Source organism: Aulonocara sp. 'chitande type north' Nkhata Bay, linkage group LG4, assembly GCF_057382095.1.
Source record: "Aulonocara sp. 'chitande type north' Nkhata Bay isolate Kocher_YH1m ecotype deep benthic linkage group LG4, A_spYH_male_GT1.1, whole genome shotgun sequence".
In the NCBI taxonomy this organism is placed as follows: Eukaryota; Metazoa; Chordata; class Actinopteri; order Cichliformes; family Cichlidae; genus Aulonocara; species Aulonocara sp. 'chitande type north' Nkhata Bay.
In genome coordinates this window covers 10,056,658-10,068,933 of record NC_141347.1, presented here as the reverse complement: position 1 = coordinate 10,068,933, position 12,276 = coordinate 10,056,658, and the positions used below count along the sequence as shown (strand labels likewise).

The 12,276-nt window shown below is 48.2% G+C and overlaps 1 pseudogene; it reads left to right on the top strand.

Annotated features, from left to right (window-relative positions):
- The first annotated feature begins 10,373 nt into the window (after positions 1–10,373).
- LOC147331949 (uncharacterized) lies at positions 10,374–11,491 on the top strand (annotated as a pseudogene).
- Positions 11,492–12,276: the final 785 nt, after the last annotated feature.

Genomic DNA, 12,276 nt, shown 5'->3' with positions numbered 1-12,276 from the left:
GCTGAGGACATTCACGTTACACCAGGGCCTGTGCTGCTAGCCAATACCATCCACATTTCACCAGGGCCAGTGTTGTTGGATGAGGCCATCCAAATTACACCAGGGACAGTGCTTCCTGTGAGGCCATCATAACCACACCAGGGCCTGTGGTGCTGGCTGATACTATCCACATTACCCAAGGGCCTGTGCTGCTAGCCTTCCACATTACCCAAGGGGCTGTGTTGCTGGCTGATGCCATTCACAATACTCAAGGGCCTGTGGTGCTGGCCAATACCATCGACATTTCACCAAGGCCAGTGTTGTTTGCTGAGGCCATCCACATTACACCAGAGACTGTGCTTCCTGTGAGGCCATCTTTACCCCACCAGGGCCTTTGATGCTCGTTGATGCCATCCACATTAGGGCCTGTTATGCTGGCCGATATCATGCACATTACACCAGGGTGTGTGGTGCTTACCAATACCATCCACACACATATGGTTCTTACACACACACTGGACTTTCTGGACTTTGGTTTTGCACAACACTGGTCACTATATTCTTCATTTCCGGTTAATACTTGTACAGCTGCTGTTATTGTGTATATATTTATTTATATTTAGATTTCTTCATACATTCTTATATAGTTCTATATTGTGTATTGTGTATTTTGTTGTACAGTTATTTTATTTTCAACTTTAATTTATATATTTATCTTTATCTTATTCTTCCCAGTTAAATTTACCCTTCATTCTAATTTGTGTTGTACAGTTATTTCATTTTTAACCTTAACTTATATTTTATTCCTTCCTAGTTAAATTTACCCTTTTTAATTTTTCATATTTATTTCCTATCTTATTCATAGCCTTTTCCTTTTTTGTTTTCTTTAGGTCACGAGCAGTTGTCCAAGCATTTCACTACATATCGTACTGTGTATGACTGTGTACGTGACAAATAAAATTTGAATTTGAATTTGAATTTGAATTTGAATTTCACAAGGGCCAGTGTTGTTAGATTATGCCATCCACATTACACCAGGTCCTGTGCTGCTGGCTGAGGCCATCCACATTGCACCGGGGCCATGGGGTTGGATGAGGACATTAACATTACACCAGGGACTGTGTTGCTGGCTGAGGCCATTCACATTGCAGTAGCGCCTGTGCTGCTGGCTGAGGTTACCTATATTTCACGAGGGCCTGTGTTGACGGCCGATGCCATCCACAATACACCAGGGCCAATGATTTCTGTGAGGCCATCTTCACTAGACCACGGTCTGTGCTGCTTGCTGATGCCATCGAAAATACACCAGGGCCAGTGATTCTTGTGAGGCCATCTTCACCAGACCAGGGCCTGTGCTGCTAGCCATCCAAATTACCCAAGTGCCTGTGTTGCTGGCCAAAAACAACCACATTTCACCAGGGCCTGTGGTGTTGCTGGATGAGGCCATCCACATTACACCAGGGCCTGTGGTGCTGGCCAATACCATCCACATTTCACAAGGCCCTTTGGTGCTGTCCGAAACCATCCACATTTCACAAGGGCTTGTGTTGCTGGCTGATGACATCCACAACACAGAAGGGCCTGTGATACTGGCTGATGTCATCCACATTACACCAGGGCCAGTGGTGTTGGCTGAGGCCAACCACATTACACAACGGCCTGTGGTACTGGCCAATACCATCCAAATTTCACCAGGGCCATTGTTGTTGGATGAGGCCATCCGCATTACACCAGGGACAGTGCTTCCTGTCAGGCCATCATCACCACACCAGGGCCTGTGGTGCTGGATGATGCCATCAACATTACACCAGGGCCTGTTCTCCTCGTTGATGTCATCTACATTACACCAGGGCCTGTGGTGCTGGCCAATGCCACCGACATTTCACCAGGGCCAGTGTTGTTTTCTGAGGCCATCCACATTACACCAGGGACAGTGCTTCCTGTGAGGCCATCTTCACCACACCCGGGACTGTGCTGTTGGCTGAAACCATCCACATTACATCAGGGCCATTGGTCCTTGCTGATGTCATCCACATTTCACCAGGGCCAGTGGTGTTGGCTAAGGCCATCTACATTACACCAAGGTCTGTGGTGCTGGCCATTACCATCCACATTACACCTGGGCCAGTGTTGGTAGATGAGTCCATCCACATTACAACAGAGCCTGTGCTACTGGCTGAGGCCATCCACATTGCACCAGGGCCAGTGGTGTTGGCTGAGGAAATACACATTAAACCAGCGACATTGCTTCCTGTGAGGCCATCTTCACCACAACAGGGCCTGGCTGCTGTCTGAGGCCATCCACATTACACCATGGCCTGTGCGTCCTGTGAGGCCATCTTCACCACACCAGGGCCTGTGGTGCTGGCTGAGGCGATCCACATTACATCACGGCCTGTGATGCCGGCTTTTACCATCCACATTACACCAGGGACAGTAATTGCTGTGTGGCCATCTTCACCCCACCATGGCCTCTGCTGCTCGTTGATGCCATCCACATTACACCTGGGCCTCTGGTGCTGACCGATATCATGCACATTTCACCAGGGCCAGTGGTGCTGGCTAAGGCCATTCACATTACACCAGGGTGTGTGGTGCTGACCAATACCATCCATATTTCAACAGGGACAGAGTTGTTAGATGAGGCCATCCACATTACAACAGGGCCTGTGCTACTGGCTGAGGACATTTACATTTCACCAGGGCCTGTGGTCATGGCTGAGGACAACTACATTTCATCAGGGCCTGTGGTCATGGCCGAGTCCATCCACATTACACCAGGGCCTGTGCTACTCGTTGATACCAACCACATCACCAGGGCTTGTGTTGCTGGCTGATGCGATCCACAATACTCAAGGGCCTGTGCTTCTGGCCTAGGACAATCACATTACACCAAGGCCTGTTGTGCTGGCCAATACCATCCACATTTCCCAAGGGCCTGTGTTGTTGGATGAGGCCATTCGCATTACACCAGGGCCTGTGGTGCTGGCCAATACCATCCACATTACACCAAGGCCTGTGGTGCTGGCCAATACCATCCACATTTCACCTGGGCCAGTGTTGTTGGATGAGGCCATCCAAATTACACCAGGGACAGTGCTTCCTGTGAAGCCATCATCACCACACCAGGGCCTGTACTTTTGGCTGAGGCCATCCGCATTACAACAGGGACAGTGCTTCCTGTCAGGCCATCATCATCACACCAGGGCCTGTGGTGCTGGCCAATGCCATCCACATTACACCAGGGCCAATGCTTCCTGTGATGCCATCATCACCAAACCAGGGCCTGTGGTGCTGGCTGAGGCCATCGACATTACAGCAGGGTCTGTGCTACTCGTTGATACAAACCACATTTCACCAGGGCTTGTGTTGCTGGCTGATGTGATCCACAATACACAAGGGCCTGTGCTTCTGGCTGAGGACATTCACATTACACCAGGGCCTGTGGTGCTGGCTAATACCATCCACATTTCACCAGGGCCAGTGTTGTTTGATGAGGCCATCCAAATTACACCAGGGACAGTGCTTCCTCTGAGGCCATCATCACCACACCAGTTCCTGTGGTGCTGGCTGATACCATCCACATTACACCTGGGCCAGTGCTGCTAGCTTTCCACATTACCCAAGGGCCAGTGTTGCTGGCCGAAACCATCCACATTTCACAAGGGCCAGTGGTGTTGCTGGCTGATGCCATTCACAATACTCAAGGGCCTGTGCTACTGGCTGATGCCATCTACATTAAACCAGGGCCTGTGGTGCTGGCCAATACTACCGACATTAAACCAGGGCCTGTGGTGCTGGCCAATACTACCGACATTTCACCAGGGCCTGTACTGTTGGATGAGGCCATCCACATTACACCAGGGACAGTTCTTCCTGTGTGGCAATCATCACCAAACCAGGGCCTGTGGTGCTGGATGAGGCCATGCACATTTCACCAGGGATTTTGTTGCCGGCTGATCCTTTCCACAAAACACAAGGGCCTTTACTACTGGCTGAGGATATTCACATTACACCAGTGTTGCTGGCCAATATAATCCACATTTCACTTGGGCCACTTTTGTTGGCTGAGGCCATACACATTACACAAGGGACAGTGCTTCCTGTGAGGCCATCTTCACCACACGAGGGCCTGTACTTTTGGCTGAGGCCATCCACATTACATCACGGCTTGTGATGCCGGCTTCTACCATCCACATTACACCAGGGACAGTGATTGCTGTGTGGCCACCCCTGGTTGGGTGGCCACACAGGGCCTCTGCTGCTCGTTGATGCCATCCACATTACACCTGGGCCTCTGGTGCTGACCGATATCATGCACATTTCACCAGGGCCAGTGGTGTTGGCTAAGGCCATTCACATTACACCAGGGTGTGTGGTGCTGACCAATACCATCCCTATTTCACCATGGACAGAGTTGTTAGATGAGACCATCCACATTACAACAGGGCCTGTGCTACTGGCTGAGGACATTTATATTTCACCAGGGCCTGTGGTCATGGCTTAGGACAACTACATTTCATCAGGGCCTGTGGTCATGGCTGAGGACATTCACATTACACCAGGGCCTGTGGTGCTGGCCAATACCATCCATATTTCACCAGGGCCAGTGTTGTTGGATGAGGCCATTCACATTACACCAGGGCCTGTCGTGCTGGCCAAAACCATCCACATTACACCAGGGCCAGTGGTGTTGGCTGAGGACATTCACATTACACCAGGGCCTGTGGTGCTGGCTAATACCATCCACATTTCACAAGGGCCAGTGTTGTTGGATGAGGCCATCCACATTACAACAGGGCCTGTGCTACTGGCTGAGGCCATCCACATTATACCACGGCATGTGCTCCCTGTGAGGCCATTATCACCACACCAGGGCCTTTGGTGCTGGCTGATACCATCCACATTACACAAGGGCCAGTGCTGCTAGCCTTCCACATTACCCAAGGGCCTGTGTTGATGGTCGAAACCATCCACATTTCACAAGGGCCAGTGGTGTTGCTGGCTGATGCCATTCACAATACTCAAGGGCCTGTGCTACTGGCTGATGCCATCTACATTACACCAGGGCCTGTGGTGCTGGCCAATACCACCGACATTTCACCAGGGCCAGTGGTGTTGGCTGAGGACATTCACATTACACCAGGGCCTGTGGTGCTGGCTAATACCACGACATCTCACCAGGGCCAGTGTTGTTGGATGAGGCCATCCAAATTACACCAGGGACAGTGCTTCCTGTGAGGCCATCTTCACCACACCAGGGACTGTGCTATTGGCTGAAACCATCCACATTACATCCAGGCCATTGGTCCTTGCCGATGTCATCCACATTTCACCAGGGCCAGTGGTGTTGGCTAAGGCCATCCACATTACACCAAGGTCTGTGGTGCTGGCCATTACCATCCACATTTCACCTGGGCCAGTGTTGGTAGATGAGGCCATCCACATTGCAACACGGCCTGTGCTACTGGCTGAGGCCATCCACATTATACCACGGCATGTGCTCCCTGTGAGGCTATCGTCACCATACCAGGGCCTGTATTGCTGGCTTAGGCCATCCACATTGCACCAGGGCTAGTGCTCCCTCTGAGGCCAACTTCACGACAGCAGGGCCTACGCTGCTTTCTGAGGTCATCTACATTTCACCAGAGCCTGTGTTGATGGCTGATGTGATCCACATTACACAAGGGCCTGTGCTATTCGTTGATGCCATCCACATTAAACCAGGGCCAGTGGTGTTGGCTGAGGACATTCACATTACACCAGGGCCTGTGCTACCGGCTGAGGACATTTACATTTCACCAGGGCCTGTGGTCATGGCTGAGGCCAACTACATTTCATCAGGGCCTGTGGTCATGGCTGAGGACATTCACATTACACCAGGGCCTGTGGTGCTGGCCAATACCATCCACATTTCACCAGGGCCAGTGTTGTTGGCTTAGGACATTCACATTTCACCAGGGAAAGTGCTTCCTGTGAGGCCATCATCACCACACCAGGGCCTGTGGTGCTGGCTGATACCATCCACATTACACAAGGGCCTGTGTTGCTGGCTTAGGCCATCCACATTGCACCAGGGCTAGTGCTCCCTCTGAGGCCAACTTCACTACAGCAGGGCCTGCGCTGCTGTCTCAGGTCATGGTAAATGGCCTGCGCTTTTCTAGTCCCTAAGGACCCCAAAGCATTTCACACTACATTCAGTCATTCACCCATTCACACACTGGCGATGGCAAGCTACATTGTACCCACAGCTGCCCTGGGGCGCACTGACAGAGGCGAGGCTGCCGGACACTGGCGCCACCAGTAGGCCACCACCAGTAGGCAAACACGGGGTTAGTATCTTGCCCAAGGATATTTGGCATGCAGCCAGGAGGCAGCCTGGGATCGAACCACCGACCTTCTGATTAGTGGCTGACCTGCTCTGCCACCTGAGCTACAGCCACCCCCTACATTTCACCATAGCCTGTGTTGCTGGCTGACGTGATCCACATTACACAATGTGCTACTGTGCTACCCGTTGATGCCATCCACATTAAACCAGGGCCTGTGGTGCAGCCCGAAACCATCCACATTTCACAAGGGCTTGTGTTGCTGGCTGATGCGATCCACAATACACAAGGGCCTGTGCTACTGGCTGATGCCATCCCAATTACGCCAGGGCCAGTGGTGTTGGCTGAGGACATTCACATTACGCCAGGGCCTGTGGTGTTGGCCAATACCATCCACATTTAAGAGGGCCAGTGTTGTTGGCTGACGAAATACACATTACACCAGGGACAGTGCTGCTAGCCTTCCACATTACCCAAGGAACTGTGTTGCTGACTGATGCCATTCACAATACTCAAGGGCATGTGCTACTGGCTGATGCCATCTACATTACAGCAGGGCCTGTGGTGCTGGCCAATACCATCCACATTTCACCAGGGCCACTGTTGTTGGCTTAGGCCATCCACATTACACCAGAGACTGTGATGCCGGCTTCTACATTCCACATTACACCAGGGCCTGTGCTTCCTGTGAGGCCATCTATACCCCACCAGGGCCTTTGATGTTCGTTGATGCCATCCACATTAGGGCCTGTGATGCTGGCCGATATCATTCACATTACACATTAAGCTAAGGCCATCCACATTACACAAGGGTGTGTGCTGCTTACCAATACCATTCATATTTCACAAGGGCCAGTGTTCTTAGATTATGCCATCCACATTACACCAGGTCCTGTGCTGCTGGCTGAGGCCATCTACATTGCACCGGGGCCATGGGGTTGGATGAGGACATTAACATTACACCAGGGACTGTGTTGCCTGCTGAGGCCACCTATATTTCACGAGGGCCTGTGTTGATGGCTGATGCCATCCACAATACACCAGGGCCAGTGATTTCTGTGAGGCCATCTTCACTAGACCAGGGTCTGTGCTGCTTGCTGATGCCATCGAAAATACACCAGGGCCAGTGATTCCTGTTAGGTCATCTTCACCAGACCAGGGCCTGTGCTGCTAGCCATCCAAATTACCCAAGGGCCTGTGTTGCTGGCTGAAAACAACCACATTTGACCAGGGCCTGTGGTGTTGCTGGATGAGGCCATCCACATTACACCAGGGCCTGTGCTACTCGTTGATACCATCCACATTTCATCAGGGCTTGTGTTGCTGGCTGATGCGATCCACAGTACACAAGGGCCTGTGCTACTGGCTGAGGACATTCACATTACAACATGGCCTGTTGTTCTGGCCAATACCATCCACATTTCACCAGGGCCACTGTTGTTGGCTGAGGCCATACACTTTACATCAGGGACAGTGCTTCCTGTGAGGCCATCTTTACCACACCAGGGCCTGTACTTTTGGCTGAGGCCATCCACATTACACCAGGGCCTTTGGTGCTGGCCAATACCATCCACATTTCACCAGGCCCTTTGGTGCTGTCTGAAACCATCCACATTTCACCAGGGCTTGTGTTGCTGGCTGATGACATCAACAACACAGAAGGGCCAGTTCTTCCTGTGAGGCCATCATCACCACACCAGGGCATGTGGTGCTGGATGAGGCCATCCACATTACACCAGAGCCTGTGCTACTCGTTGATACCATCCACATTTCACCAGGGCTTGTGTTGCTTTGCATTTCATTCAAAATATTTAACAGGGTCGCAAGAAGCGTATGGAAAAACCAAGGCGCAAAATAACTGCCCACGCTTGAGAAAAGTCAAGCGTGCAGCTGCCAAGATGCCACTTGCCACCAGTTTGGCCATATTTCAGAGCTGCAACATCACTGGAGTGCCCAAAAGCACAAGGTGTGCAATACTCAGAGACATGGCCAAGGTAAGAAAGGCTGAAAGACGACCACCACTGAACAAGACACACAAGCCGAAATGTCAAGACTGGGCCAAGAAACATCTCAAGACTGATTTTTCTAAGGTTTTATGGACTGATGAAATGAGAGTGAGTCTTGATGGGCCAGATGGATGGGCCCGTGGCTGGATTGGTAATGGGCAGAAAGCTCCAGTCCGACTCAGACGCCAGCAAGGTGGAGGTGGTGTACTGGTTTGGGCTGGTATCATCAAAGATGAGCTTGTGGAGCCTTTTCGGGTTGAGGATGGAGTCAAGCTCAACTCCCAGTCCTACTGCCAGTTTCTGGAAGACACCTTCTTCAAGCAGTGGTACAGGAAGAAGTCTGCATCCTTCAAGAAAAACATGATTTTCATGCAGGACAATACTCCATCACACGCTTCCAAGTACTCCACAGCGTGGCTGGCGAGAAAGGGTTTAAAAGAAGAAAAACTAATGACATGGTCACCTTGCTCACCTGATCTGAACCCCATTGAGAACCTGTGGTCCATCATCAAATGGGAGATTTACAAGGAGGGAAAACAGTACACCTCTCTGAACAGTGTCTGGGAGGCTGTGGTTGCTGCTGCACGCAATGTTGATGGTGAACAGATCAAAACACTGACAGAACCCATGGATGGCAGGCTTTTGAGTGTCCTTGCAAAGAAAGGTGCCTATATTGGTCGCTGATTTGTTTTTGTTTTGTTTTTGAATGTCAGAAATGTATATTTGTGAATGTGGAGATGTTATATTGGTTTCACTGTTAAAAATGAATAATTGAAATGGGTATATATTTGTTTTTTGTTAAGTTGCCTAATAATTATGCACAGTAATAATCACCTGCACACACAGATATCCCCGAAAAATAGCTAAAATTAAAAACAAACTAAAAACTACTTCCACAAACATTCAGCTTTGATATTAATGAGTTTTTTGGGTTCATTGATAACATGGTTGTTGTTCAATAATAAAATTATTCCTCAAAAATGCAACTTGCCTAATAATTCTGCACTCCCTGTTTCGCCCGAAACAAAGTATAGGTTTTCATTATGTGAATAACTTGAAAATCTTAACTCAAACAGCTGCAAAGCCTGTTTGCCCAGCACGGGGATATTGAATTCTATAAGATGAAGCCATAAATATGTGTGTCTGAGCCTTCTATCAAAAGTTAAAGCTAATTATATGAAGTTGTACAAAAACGCTTTATTTCGCCAAGACAGTGCGTTTCTGACGATTATATGCATTTGAATGGGGAACTCGCACGAATCAAAGTATAGGTTTTCATTATGTGAATAACTTTAACAGCTTAGCTCAAACAGCTGCAAAACTTTTTTGTCCAGCACGGGGATATTGAAGTCTACAACATAAAGCCATAAATATGTGTGTCTGAAACTTCTATCAAAAACTAAAGCTGTCTTCATGAAGTTGTACAAAAAGGCTTTATTTCGCCAAGACAGTGCGTTTCTGACGATTACATGCATTTGAATGGGGAACTCGCCTGAAACAAAGTATAGGTATTCATTATGTGAATAAATTGAAAATCTTAACTCAAACAGCTGCAAAACCTGTTTGCCCAGCACGGGGATATTGAATTCTATAAGATAAAGCCATAAATATGTGTGTCTGAGCCTTCTATCAAAAACTACAGCTGTCTTCATGAAGTTTTACAAAAAGGCTTTATTTCGCCAAGACAGTGCGTTTCTGACGATTACATGCATTTGAATGGGGAACTTGCCTGAAACAAAGTATAGGTATTCATTATGTGAATAAATTGAAAATCTTAACTCAAACAGCTGCAAAAACCTGTTTGCCCAGCACGGGGATATTGAATTCTATAAGAAAAATCCATAAATATGTATATCTGAGTCTTCTATCAAAAGTTACAGCTGTCTTTATGAAAACCATTAAAAAGGCTTTATTTCACCACGTTAGTGCGTTTCTCGCTATTACATGCATTTGAATGGAGTTCTCGCCCGACACAAAGTATAGGTTTTCATTATGTGAATAACTTGAAAATCTTAGCTCACACAAGTAAGATATACAAAAAACCCAAACCCCTCCAACAATGGCAGAGTTTGAGGCTAATCCAGAAGTCAGTGAAAAGGGTGATGTGGAACAACTCTCTGCAGATGAGCAACTACAAGCAGTTGAAGGCACAGCTGATGATGTTTCTATTACCTCACAAAGAGCACGACAGAGCCAACGAGTCCGTACATTGACGGAAAAGGGCAAAGAACTGTACGGTGAGCACATAAAGAAGGCTGCACATCGTTTCAGTGTGCGCTATGAGAAGTGGAAGGTTGTCATTAAGGATGCCAAAGGAGCTATAGATGGTCAATGCTCAAAGGATCTGGTACAAGAACATGTTTCCAAGGTTTTGAGTGCTTCTAAGGATGTGAATGCAGCCTATGATGACTTGAGACGTATTGAATCTCCAGATAGTGACACAAGACGAAGGATGGATACGTGTGAAGCCATAACAAAGACAATTATCGAATCTGTAAGAAAGTGTCCAAGCCCAAGTAGTGCGGAGGTTCAAAGAGATGAAGAACTTTGGAAGGACGCTGAGTCTTCATCTAAATCCGTAGCCTCAGATGTGAAAAGTCAAAGGGATGAAAAATGGAAGGAGACTATGCCTAAGTTAGAAGCCTCAGACAGGATGAGTGTTAAGTCACACCACACTAAGCTCTCTTCTCATTCGAGGGTTTCCTCTAGACACTCCAGCCGGCTCTCGGCTAAAAGACAAGATGCAGCTGCTGAAGTTGCAGCAAATGAGGCTGCTCTCCAAGTTCTGCTTGAACAAGAAATCCATATGAAGGAAATTGAAAGGCAAGAAGCAGAAATAGCACAAAGACAAAAGGCTCTAGAAGCTAAGCGCAGAGAAATAGAGCGACTTGAGACTGTAAAAAAGCTGAATGCAGCAAAGGCTCGACAGCGGGTGTATGAACAAAGTGAATGTTCAGATGAAGAAATATACAACCTACTTCACCACAGATCTGATAAGAAAAATGAAGTCAAGTCTGAAAACAATGACCAGCATATGAAACGGTGTTCCTCGCCACGAAATGTGACACCGCACCGAGAGGTGAACACAGAAGATCTGGTCAAAGCATTTGCAGTGTCTCTTAATGCAAGTCGTCTTCCGGTACCAGAGCCAACAATATTCAGTGGCGACCCTATTAGATATAATGATTGGAAAATTTCCTTTCAGACTCTGATTGACAGGAAAAATATACCAACTGAAGAGAAGACTTATTATCTGAGGAAATATGTAAGTGGACCTGCAAGGAAGGCAATAGAAGGCTACTTCCCGCTTGGCACAGTCTGCATACTATGCAGCATGGACAGTTCTCGAAGAGAGGTATGGCAATCCCTTCCTTGTAGCAAAGGCCTTCAGAGACAAACTTGACGCATGGCCTAAGATAAGCTCTAAAGGCGGTATGGAACTTCAAGCATTTGCTGACTTCCTTTGCTGCTGTAAGACAGCCATGTCGCAAATGAAGGGGCTTGAAGTGCTCAATGACTGGAATGAAAACCAAAAAATGCTCGCAAAACTTCCAGATTGGCTTACTTCAAGGTGGAACAGAAAGGTTACAGAAGTGCAAGAAGAGACTCACACCTTTCCAAGCTTCAGCCAATTTGTAGATTTCATCTCACGGGAAGCCAAAATTGCCTGTAATCCCATAACATCTCTCTTTGCTCTGAAGCCAAGTGAAACTGAAGGGGCAAAAACAACAAGGAACAGAGGCAATGGAGCAAAGGTGCTAGCAACTAACTCAAATGAAAGGACTGTTAGTGCTAGTTGTGTGTACTGTGAAAGGTCGGGTCACAGCCTACTTAAGTGTAGAAGGTTCATAAATGAGAGCATTGTTGAGAGACTAAAGTTTGTTCAAGACAAGAAGTTATGTTTTGGCTGTCTGAACTCTGGTCATCGCTCCAAGGATTGTGAAGGGAGAGAAACCTGTGAC